This window comes from Coenobita brevimanus, chromosome 63 (genome assembly GCF_032717465.1).
Source record: "Coenobita brevimanus isolate Jiangsu-jjx chromosome 63, ASM3271746v2, whole genome shotgun sequence".
Taxonomy (NCBI): Eukaryota; Metazoa; Arthropoda; class Malacostraca; order Decapoda; family Coenobitidae; genus Coenobita; species Coenobita brevimanus.
The window spans coordinates 10,834,909-10,852,474 of NC_137016.1; positions in this window are offsets into that span (position 1 = coordinate 10,834,909).

The following is a 17,566-nucleotide window of genomic DNA, read 5'->3' on the forward strand; positions in this document are numbered from 1 at the left end:
ATGAAACAAGGTGGTACTGGATCATCTAGCTCTGATGATTTTGATGTGGCTAAAAATGTTAAACTTGTCCCTCCTTTTAATGAATCTGATTTAACGAAGTATTTTCAGTTGTTTGAGAGGGTAGCTACAGGTTTTAATTGGCCCAAAAAGTATTGGCCAGTACTCCTTCAAACTGTTCTCACCGGTAAAGCTCAAGTAACTTATGCATCTTTGCCTCAGGATCAATCTGATAATTATGATGTAGTTAAGAGCTTGATTCTTAAGGCCTATGAGCTTGTTCCTAAAGCCTATAGAGTAAAATTTAGGACAACTTACAAGCAAGATAAGCAATCCCATGTTGAGTATGCAAAAATCAAAGAAGATCTGTTATAGCAGTGGTTAAATTCTAAGAATGTGGATTCTGATTTTGGTAAATTTAAGCAGATGATTTTGCTGGAGGACTTCAAGAGGTGTATTTATAAAGATGTAAGCCTATATCTATATGAGAGAAGAATAGATAATTTGTTTGATGCTGCAGTTTTAGCTGATGAATATGTTCTCACTCACAAGAGATATTCTAGAGAAAAAAGGAAAGCTGAGAGTAAGTACGTTGCCTCTACTCAGAGTACAGGTAACAGGAAAGAGAATAAAGATGATGTTTCTCAGGAAGTAAATACCAGCTTCACCTCTAGATTTCAGAAAAGTAAATGTACTTATTGTAGTAAGCTTGGTCATACTATGGAGAGATGTTTCAGGAGACAGCGTGATGTGAACAAAAAGGAGTCTTAAATATTCAGTCAATATGTCTAGTGTCCACCCTTGAGAGTTCCCAGAATTCTTTAACTGAGTTAACTGAACCTGCTTTGAGAGGTAACTTAAATTCTCATGATGGAGCTCCTCTTTTGAGCAGTAACGTGGGTGACACTCTCAAGAGTTCATGTGCTAATTTCCTGTCTGATGGTTTTGTCAGTCCTCTGGACAGCAATGACAGGAAATCAGTTAAAATATATCGTGATACAGGTGCTTGCCAATCCCTTATGCTGACCAGTGTTCTAGGCTCTAATGTTAATTCCTCTGATGAAACTGTAATCTTACAAGGTGTAGGGAATAATTACTTCTCTGTCCCTCTATGCAGAGTGAATTTAGAGTCTGGTTTTGTTAATGGTTCCGTTATGGTTGGGTTGGTTGAGACACTCCCAATGTCAGGTGTAACTTTCTTACTTGGAAATGATATTGGTGGAAGTCAAGTGTGTCCAGCTCCTGAGTTGTCTAGTGAGCCAGTGGCTGCGACCCAGGATTGTGATGTCCCTGATGTGTTCTCTGCATGTGCTGTCACTAGGGCTAAGTCTAAAGTTACTGGTGATTTATAGGATAATGATGATGATGATGTTATTCTAGCTGACACTTTTCTAGCTAATTTGGACCACTCGCCAGATGAGGCAGTACCCCGTAGTGTTGATAATTTGTCTCGTCAAGAGTTGGTTCAGTTGCAGGTTGCTGACCCTGAGTTGAAAGGTCTAGATAACTCTGCTTACAGTGAAGAAGAGTCAGGCGGCGCTTCTACTTGTTATTATGTAAAGTCAGGAGTACTTATGAGGAAGTGGTTACCCCCAATAGCATCAACCGACTGTGAATGGGAGGTTGTACATCAAGTTGTCATCCCTCGTGTTTGTAGGCAGGATATCATTAGAGTGGCTCATGATTCCAGTTTGGCAGGACACCTTGGAGTGAGGAAGACTGTGGCACGCATTTTGAAACACTTCTACTGGCCAGGTATCTTCAGGGATGTTTCCTGGTATTGTAAGTCTTGTCACACCTGTCAAGTTGTGGGGAAGTGTAATCAGACCGGAAAGGTTGCACCTCTAGTTCCCATTCCTCCTTTTGAGGCGCCTTTCACCCGTGTGTTGGTGGATATTGTGGGCCCTCTTCCTAAGACTTCTTCAGGATTTTCTTATGTGTTGACCCTGATTGATATGGCTACTCGTTATCCTGAAGCCATTCCACTTAGAAATATCTCAGCAAAGAACGTGGTTAAGGAAATGCTAGGGTTCTTCACAAAGTTTGATCTGCCCAAGGAGGTACAGTCAGACCGGGGAAGTAATTTCATGTCAAACGTTTTCAAGCAGTCTCTGAAAGAGTTGGGCATCACCCAGATCACGTCTTCAGCTTACCATCCCCAGACCCAAGGAGCGTTGGAGAGATATCATCAAACACTCAAATCGATGCTCAAGAAATACTGTTTGGAACATCAGAAAGACTGGGATAAAGGTCTTCCTTTCGTTGTGTTTACCGCAAGAGAATATCCAAATGAATCACTGGGCTTCTCACCTTTTGAACTACTGTTTGGCCATGAAGTAAGAGGACCCCTTAAGCTACTCAAGGAATGCTGGCTGTCGGAGGAAGATGACGTCAACCTGCTGGAGTATGTGATGAAGTTCAAAGAACGGCTGTCCACTGCTTTACAGCTGGCGAGAGAGAATTTAGGAGCTGCTCAGGAGAAAATGAAGACTTGGTATGATAAGAAGTCCAGGTTACGCCACTTTCAGCCAGATCAGGTTTTGATTCTGCTACCGGTTCATGGGCAACCTCTTCAAGCCAAGTTTAGTGGTCCTTATTTCGTGGAGAAGAAACTCAGTGATGTCAACTATGTCATCGCCACACCAGATCGTAGAAAGAACAAGCAACTATGTCACATCAACATGCTAAAGTTATATCACAGGCGGGACAAAAATAATCCAGTCTGCACTGTAGCTGTTCCACCCGAGTCTGCAAGTGAAGCTCTCCCATGCAGTATGAGCCTGAGTGATAGTTTGGGGAAGAATCCTGATATCATGAATGATCTCCAGACTAAGCTTTCTCATCTACCTCCCGAGGAAAGGCAGGAGTTTTCGGCATTACTGCAGGAGTACCCGCAAGTGTTCCATGCCACTCCAGGAAGAACCACTGTGTTGATGCATGATGTCGATGTTGGAGACGCAAAGCCAATTAAACTGCCTCCTTACCGTGTGAACCCAGTGAAAGTTCCTCTCATCCAGAAGGAGCTTGGCTACCTGTTGGACCACAAGATGATTGAGCCCTGTCAGAGCGAGTGGAGTTCTCCTGTCACTCTAGTCCCTAAGCCAGGTGGGTCACAGCGGCTTTGCATCGACTACAGACGTGTTAATCATATCACCAAAACAGACACTTACCCTCTCCCTCGCGTGGAGGATTGCATAGACAAGATCGGAAAGGCTAGGTACATAAGTAAGTTTGATTTGTTAAAAGGATACTGGCAAGTACCTATGACTGAACGTGCTAGGGAGATCTCATGTTTTGTAACACTAGGAAAGACTTTTGCATGTTCCGTAATGCCATATGGTATGAAGAATGCACCAGCCACATTTCAGAAGCTCATGAATGTTGTAACAGAGGGTTTGGCAGGGTGTGTTGTTTATATTGATGATGTATTAATCTTCAGTGACAACTAGAAAGATCACCTATGCCATGTCAGTAAATTTCTTGAGCGTTTGGTTCATGCTAATCTTGTAGCTAATTTATCAAAGTGTGAGTTTGGTCAAGCTAAAGTTCAGTACCTTGGGTATGTAATTGGTGATAGATATGTTGCACCACCAGAAGCTAAGGTCCAGGTTATAAGTAATCTTCCCAGACCTAACAGTAGGAAAGAGCTACAAAGATTTTTGGGAATGGTAGGTTATTACCGGAGATTTGTTCTTAACTTTTCAATTCTTGTATCACCACTTACAGACCTACTGAAAAAGGGAGTTAAATTTGTCTGGACCGATAACTGTGAATCCTCTTTCAGCAAACTTAAAGCTATCCTATTAAGTCAGCCAGTGCTCGCTACTCCAAATTTTGCTAAGCCTTTTAAGATGTCTGTTGATGCAAGTGATACAGGAGCTGGGGCTGTTTTGCTGCAAGAGAATGATCAGGGTATTGAACACCCTGTATCTTATTACAGTAAGAAGTTCACTCCACCTCAAAAGAACTACTCAACTATTGAGAAAGAGCTTTTGGCCTTGATTTTGGGTTTACAGCATTTTTCATTTTATTTGTGTTCTGGTTTTGACCCCATAGTCATTTATACCGATCATAACCCACTGAAATTCCTTAGTAAGTTTAAAGATAAAAATCAGCGATTGACAAGATACAGTCTACGTCTTCAGGAGTATTCATTAGACATACAACATGTCAAGGGGAAAGAAAATGTCATTGCAGATTGCTTATCTAGACTTTAGACAGATTGTTTTAGAGTAATAAGAAATTTCCTTTGTAAATTTCTTTTTCTTTGTGGGGAGGTGTTACATAGCCTATGATTTCATCATCCTTTGTGTAATTTTAACGCACAGTATGCTGCATGTTTGATCACGAGCGTGTTCTGCCTCAGTCCCCCCCTTCTACCGTTATAGTAGAGTAAGTCGTTCTTTCTGTTGTTCAGAGCAGGATTTTCAGCTCTTTGTCCCCATGGCTTCATTTGCGCGTCCTTCTTACAAGTTGTATCAAGCTCTGCTGGCCCCTATATAATGAGCTCAGTCTCTGCATCATTGTCACTTAGATCTACTCCTCATTTGTTCACATCTCTGTCCTCCCCTGTACCGTTATTATTATTGTGAGTGCTCCGGAAGTCTCCAACCATCTAGCAGCTGTGTAATTTGAGTATAACTGTTATTGCATTTTTTCCTTGTACTGTATAGCATAAGCTGTTGATTTGTAGGCCTAGTGAGGTTTTTTTCATAATTTATATAGGATTCATTTTGTCAGCCAGTTTTAATATTATTTTGTATCTGTAATAATTTATCTTGCATTAACTGAGCATTACCCAGTGTATTTTCATTTTATCACGGCTGACTTAGGTAAATTTACTCTTTCTAATTTCATGTTAATAGAGGCTATTGCAGTTAACCATATATTTAACCTGTTTTTCCCATTACATTATCTTTATGAGTCCTGAATGTTTTGTTCTTAGTTTGAGCATTAAACTTTAACTTGTAATTTTACCTAACTCTTGTTTTGAACCTGGACCTTTACGGGACAGTAGTGATTTTTAGTATTCTCACTTAAAGTGTACATTATCTTTCTCTGTTCCGTAACAATATATATATATATATATATATATATATATATATATATATATATATATATATATATATATATATTGTTACATAGCCTATGATTTCATCATCCTTTGTGTAATTTTAATGCACAGTATGCTGCATGTTTGATCACGAGCGTGTTCTGCCTCAGTCCCCCCTTCTACAGTTTTAGTAGAGTAAGTCGTCCTTTCTGTTGTTCAGAGCAGGATTGTCAGCTCTTTGTCCCCTATGGCTTCATTTGCGCGTCCTTCTTACAAGTTTTATCAAGCTCTGCTGGCCCCTATATAATGAGCTCAGTCTCTGCATTATTGCCACTTAGATCTTCTCCTCATTTTGCTCACATCTCTGTCCTCCCCTGTACAGTTATTATTATTGTGAGTGCTCAGGAAGTCTCCAACTATCTAGCAGCTGTGTGTAATTTGAGTATAACTGTTGTTGCATTTTTTCTTGTACTGTGTAGCATAAGGTTAATTCTTAGGCCTAGTAAGGTTTTTGTAATTTATGTGAGGTTCTTGTTGTCAGCCATCATTAATAATATTTTGTATCTGTAATAACATATCTGGCATTCACTGAGTATTATCTGGTATCTCATATTAACAGGGCTGACTTAGATAAATTTACTCATGCTAATTTCGTGTTAATAGAGGCTATTGCAGTTAACCATATATTTAACCTGTTTTTTGCCATTACATTATCCTTATGAGTCCTGAATGTTTTGTTGTTAGTTTGAGCATTAAACTTTAACTTGTAACTTTACCTAACTATTTTGTTTTGAACCTGGAACTTTACGTGACAGTAGTGATTTTTAGTATTCTCACTTAAAGTGTACATTATCTTTCTCTGTTCCGTAACATAAATTTGGCGACCTCATATCAGGATATTCATGATATTATCATAAGGATATTGCTTGATATTTTGTGACTGTGATTTATTCATGATGTCTACTATTACTACACTTGATGAAGCCAAAGATTTTTTGTCAAATGTGCAAACAGTGTGTGATGTAGAAAACAGAACAAAGAATGAACTTAAGCTTGTTGCTCAACAATTGGGAATTGCAGTTCACTCTCATCATTCTAAAGATCAAATTGTTGCCATGATTAATAAAAGCTTGTTTAATGTAACTCCTCCAAATGAGCAAACAAAGATTGAATTAGCTAAGTTACAGCTAGCCCTGCATGAGGCTCGTGTTAAGGAGGCTGAATTTCAAGCACGTGCTAAGGAGGCAGTCTCAGGCTAAGGAGGCGGAGTCTCAGGCTCGTATTCAGGAGACACAGATACAGGCACAAATTGAACTTGCCAGGATTCAGGCAGACCATGAGTATCGCATGAAACAAGGTGGTACTGGATCATCTAGCTCTGATGATTTTGATGTGACTAAAAATGTTAAACTTGTCCCTCCTTTTAATGAATCTGATTTAACAAAGTATTTTCAGTTGTTTGAGAGGGTAGCTACAGGTTTTAATTGGCCCAAAAAGTATTGGCCAGTACTCCTTCAAACTGTTCTCACCGGTAAAGCTCAAGTAACTTATGCATCTTTGCCTCAGGATCAATCTGATAATTATGATGTAGTTAAGAGCCTGATTCTTAAGGCCTATGAGCTTGTTCCTGAAGCCTATAGAGTAAAATTTAGGACAACTTACAAGCAAGATAAGCAATCCCATGTTGAGTATGCAAAAATCAAAGAAGATCTGTTAGAGTAGTGGTTAAACTCTAAGAATGTGGATTCTGATTTTGGTAAATTTAAGCAGATGATTTTGCTGGAGGACTTCAAAAGGTGTATTAGTAAAGATGTAAGCCTATATCTTGATGAGAGAAGAATAGATAATTTGTCTGATGCTGCAGTTTTAGCTGATGAATATGTTCTCACTGACAAGAGATATTCTAGAGAAAAAGGGAAAGCTGAAAATAAGTACGTTGCCTCTACTCAGAGCACAGGTAACAGGAAAGAGAATAAAGATGATGTTTCTCAGGAAGTAAATACCAGCTTCACCTCTAGATTTCAGAAAAGTAAATGTACTTATTGTAGTAAGCTTGGTCATACTACGGAGAAATGTTTCAGGAGACATCGTGATGTGAACAAAAAGGAGTCTTTAAATATTCAGTCAATTGGTCTAGTGTCCACTCTTGAGAGTTCCCAGAATTCTTTAACTGAGTTAACTGAACCTGCTTTGAGGGGTAACTTAAATTCTCATGATGGAGCTCCTCTTTTGAGCAGTAACGTGGGTGACACTCTCAAGAGTTCATGTGCTAATTTCCTGTCTGATGGTTTTGTCAGTCCTCTGGGCAGTAATGACAGGAAATCAGTTAAAATATATCGTGATACAGGTGCTTGCCAATCCCTTATGCTGACCAGTGTTCTAGGCTCTAATGTTAATTCCTCTGATGAAACTGTAATCTTACAAGGTGTAGGGAATAATTACTTCTCTGTCCCTCTGTGCAGAGTGAATTTAGAGTCTGGTTTTGTTAATGGTTCCGTTATGGTTGGGTTGGTTGAGACACTCCCAATGTCAGGTGTAACTTTCTTACTTGGAAATGATATTGGTGGAAGTCAAGTGTGTGCAGCTCCTCAGTTGTCTAGTGAGCCAGTGGCTGCGGCCCAGGACTGTGATGTCCCTGATGTGTTCTCTGCATGTGCTGTCACTAGGGCTAAGTCTAAAGTTACTGGTGACTTAGAGGATAATGATGATGATGATGTTATCCTAGCTGACACTTTTCTTGCTAATTTGGACCACTCACCAGATGAGGCAGTACCCCGTAGTGTTGATAATTTGTCTCGTCAAGAGTTGGTTCAGTTGCAGGTTGCTGACCCTGAGTTGAAAGGTCTAGCTAACTCTGTTTGCAGTGAGGAAGAGTCAGCTGGTGCTTCTACTTGTTATTATATAAAGTCAGGAGTACTTATGAGGAAGTGGGGACCCCCAACAGCATCAGCCGACTGTGAGTGGGAGGTTGTACATCAAGTTGTCATCCCTCGTGTTTGTAGGCAGGATATCATTAGAGTGGTTCATGATTCCAGTTTGGCAGGACACCTTGGAGTGAGGAAGACTGTGGCACGCATTTTGAAACACTTCTACTGGCCAGGTATCCTCAGGGATGTTTCCTGGTATTGTAAGTCTTGTCACACCTGTCAAGTTGTGGGGAAGTATAATCAGACCGAAAAGGTTGCACCTCTAGTTCCCATTCCTCCTTTTGAGGCGCCATTCATCCGTGTGTTGGTGGATATTGTGGGCCCTCTTCCTAAGACTTCTTCAGGATTTTCTTATGTGTTGACCATGATTGATATGGCTACTCGTTATCCTGAAGCCATTCCACTTAGAAATATCTCAGCAAAGAACGTGGTTAAGGAAATGCTAGGGTTCTTCACAGAGTTTGGTCTGCCCAAGGAGGTACAGTCAGACCGGGGAAGTAATTTCGTGTCAAACGTTTTCAAGTAGTCTCTGAAAGAGTTGGGCATCACCCAGATCACGTCTTCAGCTTACCATCCCCAGACCCAAGGAGCGTTGGAGTGATATCACCAAACACTCAAATCGATGCTCAAGAAATACTGTTTGGAACATCAGAAAGACTGGCATAAAGGTCTTCCATTCGTTGTGTTTGCTGCAAGAGAATCTCCAAATGAATCACTGGGCTTCTCACCTTTTGAACTACTGTTTGGCCATGAAGTAAGAGGACCCCTTAAGTTACTCAAGGAATGCTGGCTGTCGGAGGAAGATGACGTCAACCTGCTGGAGTATGTCATGAAGTTCAAAGAACGGCTGTCCACTGCTTTACAGCTGGCGAGAGAGAATTTAGGAGCTGCTCAGGAGAAGATGAAGACTTGGTATGATAAGAAGTCCAGGTTACGCCACTTTCAGCCAGGAGATCAGGTTTTGATTCTGCTACCAGTTCATGGGCAACCTCTTCATGCCAAGTTTAGTGGTCCTTATTTCGTGGAGAAGAAACTCAGTGATCTCAGCTATGTCATCGCCACACCAGATCGTAGAAAGAACAAGCAACTATGTCACATCAACATGCTGAAGTTATATCACAGGTGGGACGAAAATAATCCAGTCTGCACTGTAGCTGTTCCACCCGAGTCTGCAAGTGAAGCTCTCCCATGCAGTATGAGCCTGAGTGATAGTTTGGGGAAGAATCCTGATATCATGAATGATCTCCAGACTAAGCTTTCTCATCTACCTCCCGAGGAAAGGCAGGAGTTTTCGGCATTACTGCAGGAGTACCCGCAAGTGTTCCGTGCCACTCCAGGAAGAACCACTGTGTTGATGCATGATGTCGATGTTGGAGACGCAAAGCCAATTAAACTGCCTCCTTACCGTGTGAACCCAGTGAAAGTTCCTCTCATCCAGAAGGAGTTTGGCTACCTGTTGGACCACAAGATGATTGAGCCCTGTCAGAGCGAGTGGAGTTCTCCTGTCACTCTAGTCCCTAAGCCAGGTGGGTCACAGCGGCTTTGCATCGACTACAGACGTGTTAATCAGATTACCAAAACAGACACTTACCCTCTCCCTCGCGTGGAAGATTGCATAGACAAGATGGGAAAGGCTAGGTACATAAGTAAGTTTGATCTGTTAAAGAGATACTGGCAAGTACCTATGACTGAACGTGCTAGGGAGATCTCATGTTTTGTAACACTAGGAAAGACTTTTGCATGTTCCGTAATGCCATATGGTATGAAGAATGCACCAGCCACATTTCAGAAGCTCATGAATGTTGTAACAGAGGGTTTGGCAGGGTGTGTTGTTTATATTGATGATGTATTAATCTTCAGTGACAACTGGAAAGATCACCTATGCCATGTCAGTAAATTTCTTGAGCGTTTGGTTCATGCTAATCTTGTAGCTAATTTATCAAAGTGTGAGTTTGGTCAAGCTAAAGTTCAGTACCTTGGGTATGTAATTGGTGATGGACATGTTGCACCACCAGGAGCTAAGGTTCTGGTTATAAGTGATCTTCCCAGACCTAAAAGTAGGAAAGAGCTACAAAGATTTTTGGGAATGGTAGGTTATTACCAGAGATTTGTTCTTAACTTTTCTACTCTTGTATCACCATTTACAGACCTACTGAAAAAGGGAGTTAAATTTGCCTGGACCGATAACTGTGAATCCTCTTTCACCAAACTTAAAGCTATCCTATTAAGTCAGCCAGTGCTCGCTACTCCAAATTTTGCTAAGCCTTTTAAGATGTCTGTTGATGCAAGTGATACAGGAGCTGGGGCTGTTTTGCTGCAAGAGGATGATCAGGGTATTGAACACCCTGTATCTTATTACAGTAAGAAGTTCACTCCACCTCAAAAGAACTACTCAACTATTGAGAAAGAGCTTTTGGCCTTGATTTTGGGTTTACAGCATTTTTCATTTTATTTGTGTTCTGGTTTTGACCCCATAGTCATTTATACCAATCATAACCCACTGAAATTCCTTAGTAAGTTTAAAGATAAAAATCAGAGATTGACAAGATGGAGTCTACTTCTTCAGGAGTATTCATTAGACATACAACATGTCAAGGGGAAAGAAAATGTTATTGCAGATTGCTTATCTAGACTTTTAGACAGATTGTTTTAGAGTAATAAGAAATTTTTTTTGTAAATTTCTTTTTCTTTGTGGGGAGGTGTTACATAGCCTATGATTTCATCATCCTTTGTCTAATTTTAACGCACAGTATGCTGCATGTTTGATCACGGACGTGTTCTGCCTCAGTCCCCCCTTCTACCGTTATAGTAGAGTAAGTCGTCCTTTCTGTTGTTCAGAGCAGGATTGTCAGCTCTTTGTCCCCTATGGCTTCATTTGCGCATCCTTCTTACAAGTTGTATCAAGCTCTGCTGGCCCCTATATAATGAGCTCAGTCTCTGCATTATTGCCACTTAGATCTACTCCTCATTTTGCTCACATCTCTGTCCTCCCCTGTACAGTTATTATTATTGTGAGTGCTCAGGAAGTCTCCAACCATCTAGCAGCTGTGTGTAATTTGAGTATAACTGTTGTTGCATTTTTTCTTGTACTGTGTAGCATAAGGTTAATTCTTAGGCCTAGTAAGGTTTTTGTAATTTATGTGAGGTTCTTGTTGTCAGCCATCATTAATAATATTTTGTATCTGTAATAACATATCTGGCATTCACTGAGTATTATCTGGTATCTCATTTTAACAGGGCTGACTTAGATAAATTTACTCATGCTAATTTCGTGTTAATAGAGGCTATTGCAGTTAACCATATATTTAACCTGTTTTTTGCCATTACATTATCCTTATGAGTCCTGAATGTTTTGTTGTTAGTTTGAGCATTAAACTTTAACTTGTAACTTTACCTAACTCTTTTGTTTTGAACCTGGAACTTTACGGGACAGTAGTGATTTTTAGTATTCTCACTTAAAGTGTACATTATCTTTCTCTGTTTCGTAACAATATATATATATATATATATATATATATATATATATATATATATATATATATATATATATATATATATTTATATATATATATGCTTGATCACATGTTTTAATGAAATTCCCCTCAGACAACCCTCTTTCAGTTGTTGACAGACATACTGTATACACACACACACACACACACAGTCACACAGAGTGTAATTTTTTCTGTCAGGTGATTTTCATATTCATTATAAGAGTGAATTTCTAGCATTTTATCTATCTATCTATCTACCTCTCTTTTGCCAGACACCTTAATCCTGTAACGGGTGGCCACAAACATATCGCCTCCATGTCGCCCTGTCCCCCGACGTTTCACTGCCCTGCTCCCAGCTCACACCCCCCTCTCTCATATACCTCTCCACTCCATCCCTCCATCTCATCCTCGGCCTCCCCCTGCAAGACCATCTTTGTCTAAATAAAACCATTGGGCGCTAATCAGCCTGAAATACATGACCGGGCTGAAGGGGTACATTGAGTTGGCTTCTTGTGTAGGTATTGTCGTTGTTGACAGAACCCCGGCACCTTGACTGTGTAGACTGGAGGCGTCAGGGTGGTGGGGGTAGGTGAGGCAGGGGGGTGTGAGGCAGAGAAGAGTTAAGGAGAGGCAGGGATGATGGTGTAGCAGGTAGGCAGGGGAATGTGAGGCAGAGAAGAGTTAAGGAGAGGCACGGGTGTTGGTGGCAGCAGGTAGGCAGGTGGGTGTGAGGCAGAGAAGGGTTAAGGAGAGACAGGGATGTTGGTGTAGCAGGTAGGCATGGGGGTGTGAGGCAGAGAAGGGTTAAGGAGAGGCAGGGGTGTTGATGTAGAAGGTAGGCAGGGGTGTTGGTGTAGAAGGTAGGCAGGGGTGTTGGTGTAGAAGGTAGACAGGGGTGTTGGTGGTAGCAGGTAGGAAGGGCAGGCTTGGGGAAAGGTAGGATGGCATGAGTGGAAGGGACAGAGGTGCAGGCGGCAGGGGTAGCAGTACTCAGTGTCTTGGAGGTAAACAAGAGGCAGGGCTGGGTTGGATGTCAGGTAGGGTTGAGTATGGCAGGACTGGATGAGGCAGGGTGAGTGTGACAGGACGGGTTGTGAAGTGGTGGTAGGAAAGAGAGAACAATGAGTGAGGTAGGGGTGGGGAAGGCATGGGTGGGTGAGGTAGGGGTGGGGAAGGCATGGGTAGGTGAGGTAGGGGTGGGGAAGGCATGGGTGGGTGAGGTAGGGGTGGGGAAGGCATGGGTGGGTGAGGTAGGGGTGGGGAAGGCATGGGTGGGTGAGGTAGGGGTGGGGAAGGCATGGGTGGGGAAGGTAGTCAAGCATCAGGGTGAATTAAGAGCACTAGTCTAGTTGGAAATTGTGTGTGTGTGTGTGTGTGTGTGTGTGTGTGTGTGTGTGTGTGTGTGTGTGTGTGTGTGTGTTTCATTTCAGACCTACTATACGAACACACACACAAGTATCTTCCCAGGTGTAACGAATACACAGCGGCAAAACTAAACCATCTGAAACACGCCCTGGTAGTGATGGGGGTTTTCATTGTATATCGCCTGTTGCAAATTTTCGTTGGCTTCGTAACACTTCTTCCTTAGTGGTCTACCCGCACACATTACACCTTGATATGGCTCTAAAAGCAGCATGCAATCCCACCCACACCACTAACTTCTGATGAGAAAGTACGTTCGTTTGTTCAGTGATGGGAAGCTTTGGCTGGTACATTCTCTATTTATCTATCTGTCTGTCTATCTTTTGCCAGACGCCTCAATCCCGTAAGGGGTGGCCACAAACAAATCGCCTCCATGTCGCCCTGTCCCCAGCCATTTCACTGCCCTGCTCCCAGCTCACACACGCCTCTCTCATAATCCCTCCATCTCATCCTTGGCCTCCCCCTCCGTCTCCCCCCCTCCACATCACTCACATGCATGGTGGTATGAAGAAATATTAGAAAAGCGATGTATGGATACTGTATAATCTTAGTCTGCCCTAAACCACTTCATTCAGGTGACGTATTATCCAATTTATTCTTGAAACTGTTTAACGTCTTAATTCAGCTTAACATTTCCCTAACTTGTCTTTTTAGTTACGGCCTTAATCAGCGTGGCATAAACGGCAGCTTTTCTGAGTTGAATAAAATTGTCCGAAACATTTTCCCACATTGTACCGGAAAACGATAGTGACCTTATATTGCCTTGTATACATCACAAACATCGTATAATAATGCAGTGTTACTGTAAAGTTAGATGTTTACCACTAATTCGTTAAGATTTATCCGTGAGGCACGAGTGAAAGATGTTATAAAGTACGTACATTTGCGGTGATTGGCTGCGGGGCCTGACGCCGGAAAGAGATGACATCTGATTGGCTGTGACGTCACTACACTACCCACAATGCAACAGCCGACCAGGAGGGCAGGCGCAGGCAAGGAAGTTACCGGTGTGGGTTTTTTGTTGGTGTATTTTTGTCAGTTTACCAACATGTGCTGCACTTACACAATACTATGGCCACATCAGCGGTGTGAGACAACAGCGAGCTGCCAGAACGAGGCAGCGTGTGTCTAGCAGCACAAATGAACGGGTAAGGCATGTGAAAAAAGCAAGCCTGTGCTGGTGTCAATATGGCAGGTGAGAGAAAGACGAATGTGAGGCGTGAGGTGTGACTGCGTGAACCTGACGCAGTGCCATTGTTTTGGTCAATACCAGCACCATCACCGAACCACCACCACCATCACCCAACAACCTTTACCACCACCACCACCACCACCACCACTGTATTGATGTGCCTTTCATAGACGCAAAATGTTGTCATGTTGAAGCTAATTTCTTACAGATCCAACAAGACCTAGAGACACTGGCATTACATCACTTGTCCAGCACTTTAGCATCGTGTTACCGTATCATGTGCCTAATACCCCCCTTCCTGCTGCAGGCGGGGCACCCACCACCATTACCAGTGAATCACCTAACACCACCACCACCACCACCACCACCCATTCATCACCATCCATCCACAGCCACCACCACCACCACTGCCACCACCACCACACCACCCAACCACCATTACCACCACCACCGCCACCCATCAATCACCACCACACCACCCAACCACACCACCACACCACCCAACCGCCACCACCACCACCACCACCACGCATCCACCACCACCACCCAACCATCATTACCACTACCACCACCCAACCACCACCCAACCGCCACCACCAGCCAACCACCTCCACCACGCATCCTCCACCACCCAACCATCATTACCACCACCACCATCACAATCACCATCACAAACACCACCACCACACCACCCAATCACCATTACCACCACCGCCGCCACCCATCAATCACCACCACACCACCCAACCACTACCACCCAACCACCACCACCACTACCACCCAACCACCACCACCACCACCCAACCATCATTACCACTACCACCACCACCACCCAACCGCCACCACCAGCCAACCACCTCTACCACGCACCCACCACCACCCAACCATCATTACCACCACCACCACCACCACCACAAACACCACCACCACCACCACCACATGGATCCTGAGCTTTTCATCAACATATTTCATGGCAGTTATTCTTGTGTGTGTGTGTGTGTGTGTGTGTGTGTGTGGTAATTTTATTTTTACTAGTGTAATCATTTTCTTGTGTAAATATCTTCTTAGTGGGGACTGCAGCTTAGGCAAAATAGCATATACCGTTGTGTATGATGGTGCATTGGTTGGGTGTATTCCTGCTGCCTCCATTCTGTATTATATTTGGGCCACGGACGTTTGAGCCACGGCCCACCACCCCAGCACGTTCTGGCACGGCAGGTGGGCCATAGGTTGGGTTAGGTTAGGTTAGGTTGGTTTAGGTTAGGTTCGCAACACTTCACACTTCGAGACGCCCTAGGTTGGTGGCCCATGTATGGCCCAAACGTCCGTGGCTGAAACGTCCTACATTGGTTTATTGAGGGAGATAGCCTACACTACAGAGGTGTGTGTGTGTGTGTGTGTGTGTGTGTGTGTGTGTGTGTGTGTGTGTGAACACATCTTTGTCTCAGATTTGCTTGCTGTGTGTTGATGCCTGACATATGATTTGCTGCCTGGCACATTCTTCTAAAGCTGTTAATTATATGTGGGTTGTGTTACAGCCAAGTACACTCAGTACAATGATACGCAGCTTCTGCCTGTGACTGCATGTACTGTTATGGATGGCCCTCCTCCAGTCCTCCTCCACCTTCCCTCCCCCTCTCCCAAGTGGTGCCCTTCATTTACACACACACACACACACACACACACACACACACACACACACACACACACACACACACAAACACACACACACGGATTTAAAAGGCTAATCACCATTTCGTCCTCACGTTTCGTTTTCAAATCCTGAGCTATTATAATCCCTTAACCCCCTCAACCCGACGACTTATTCTCCACTCATACCAAGAATACATTTTGTCACCGTATTGAAAGGGTTAAAGGTGGTATTCTGAGAGGCTGGATATTTGATAACTCCTCTTCCTTAGCGATTTATTTTGCACATTACACGTCAGTATTATTTTGCATGTTATTGACAAAAACCATGTCGATATTAAAACGCTACAAATGGCCTACAGGAGAATGTTAGTGTGTAACGTACGGGATAAATGGCTTATGTAAAGGTGCTACGAAGCCTGCTGGTGAATGCCAGTGTAAGGCAGCTCTATGATGCTGGTAATAAGGCTCATATCCCAGAGATAAGCGATGCAGCACACACACCAGCCATAAAATTAACACAAAAGCAAGAGGCTGTCGCTTCCGGCTGGGCGCCAAGTTTTAAAAATATCCTTAATATGGAGATTTCGTAATGCCTATTCCTCGGCAGTTTATTTTGCATATTACACATTAATATTGATTTTCATGTAATCTGTCACTTTTAAAATCGACGTAGATTCCATTTATAACATACTGGAGGATTTTATGGTATATGCGCCAAGTAATCGCCGAGGAAGACACACTACGGAATCTCCAAGGCCTATATGAGAGATTACGGCTGAAGGTTTAATGTCGGCACAATTGCAAGTCATTGTAACATAGAAGAGAATATTAATGTGTATGGTGCAAAATAAATCGCTGAAGAAGAAGTATCACGGAGCGATTAAAGTTAGCTGAAAATTAATCCGTAATATCGCTGGAATAGTGGGCTTGGCAGCACTTGTTCCTTAGCGATTCATCTTCAAATTAGGCCTTTCTGTTGGCTTGTATGATATTTATACTTTGCTAATACCGCCATAATTTACATCAATCGCACACAACAGGATATTAAGGTGAATGTGCAAAATAGTTCGCCGAGAAGGAAATGTTACGAAATCTCCTATATGAGAGATTACGGCTTATATTTAAATCTCGGCACAGTTGCCTCAGTAACACACAATAGAATATTAAGGTGTAATGTGCACAATAAATCGCTCAGGAAGAGGTGTTACGAAGCCTCCCAAGTCGGGGTTGAAAATTAAGACGTTATCTCGTTGAAATGGAAGGATTCTTAGCATCTTTTCCTGACCAATTTATTTTCCATATTACACCTTCCTGTCCTCTGTGACGTTATTTATATATTTTAATACAGTCATAGTTTGTATTAACACCATATTAGAGGATATTAAGGTGCAGCAGGAAAAATAAATCGCCGAGGAAGGGATATTACGAATCCTCCAAGAGGTGTCCGAGATAACGGTGGAATTTCGAGTTGTTTTTGTTTGTTTATATTTATGTGTAAATATCTGACGTTATTGACAGTATTGTTATTTTGTGGTTTATGTTATGTGTAAATATCTGACATTGACAGTATTGTTATTTTGTGGTTTATGTTATGTGTAAATATTGACGTTATTGACAGTATTGTTGGAAGGTTTTTGACGTTTTTAAGCTGCCTAAATCACCATATATATATATATATATATATATATATATATATATATATATATGAGTGTAGTGCAGGAGCGCTGATGGGTGAAGTATTGTAAAGGAGGTGCAAGGTAGGGTAGTGGATGTGGGGCTGGCCCTAATGAATGAAGGTGAGATTTGGAAGCTTCCGGTGTTGCTGTTT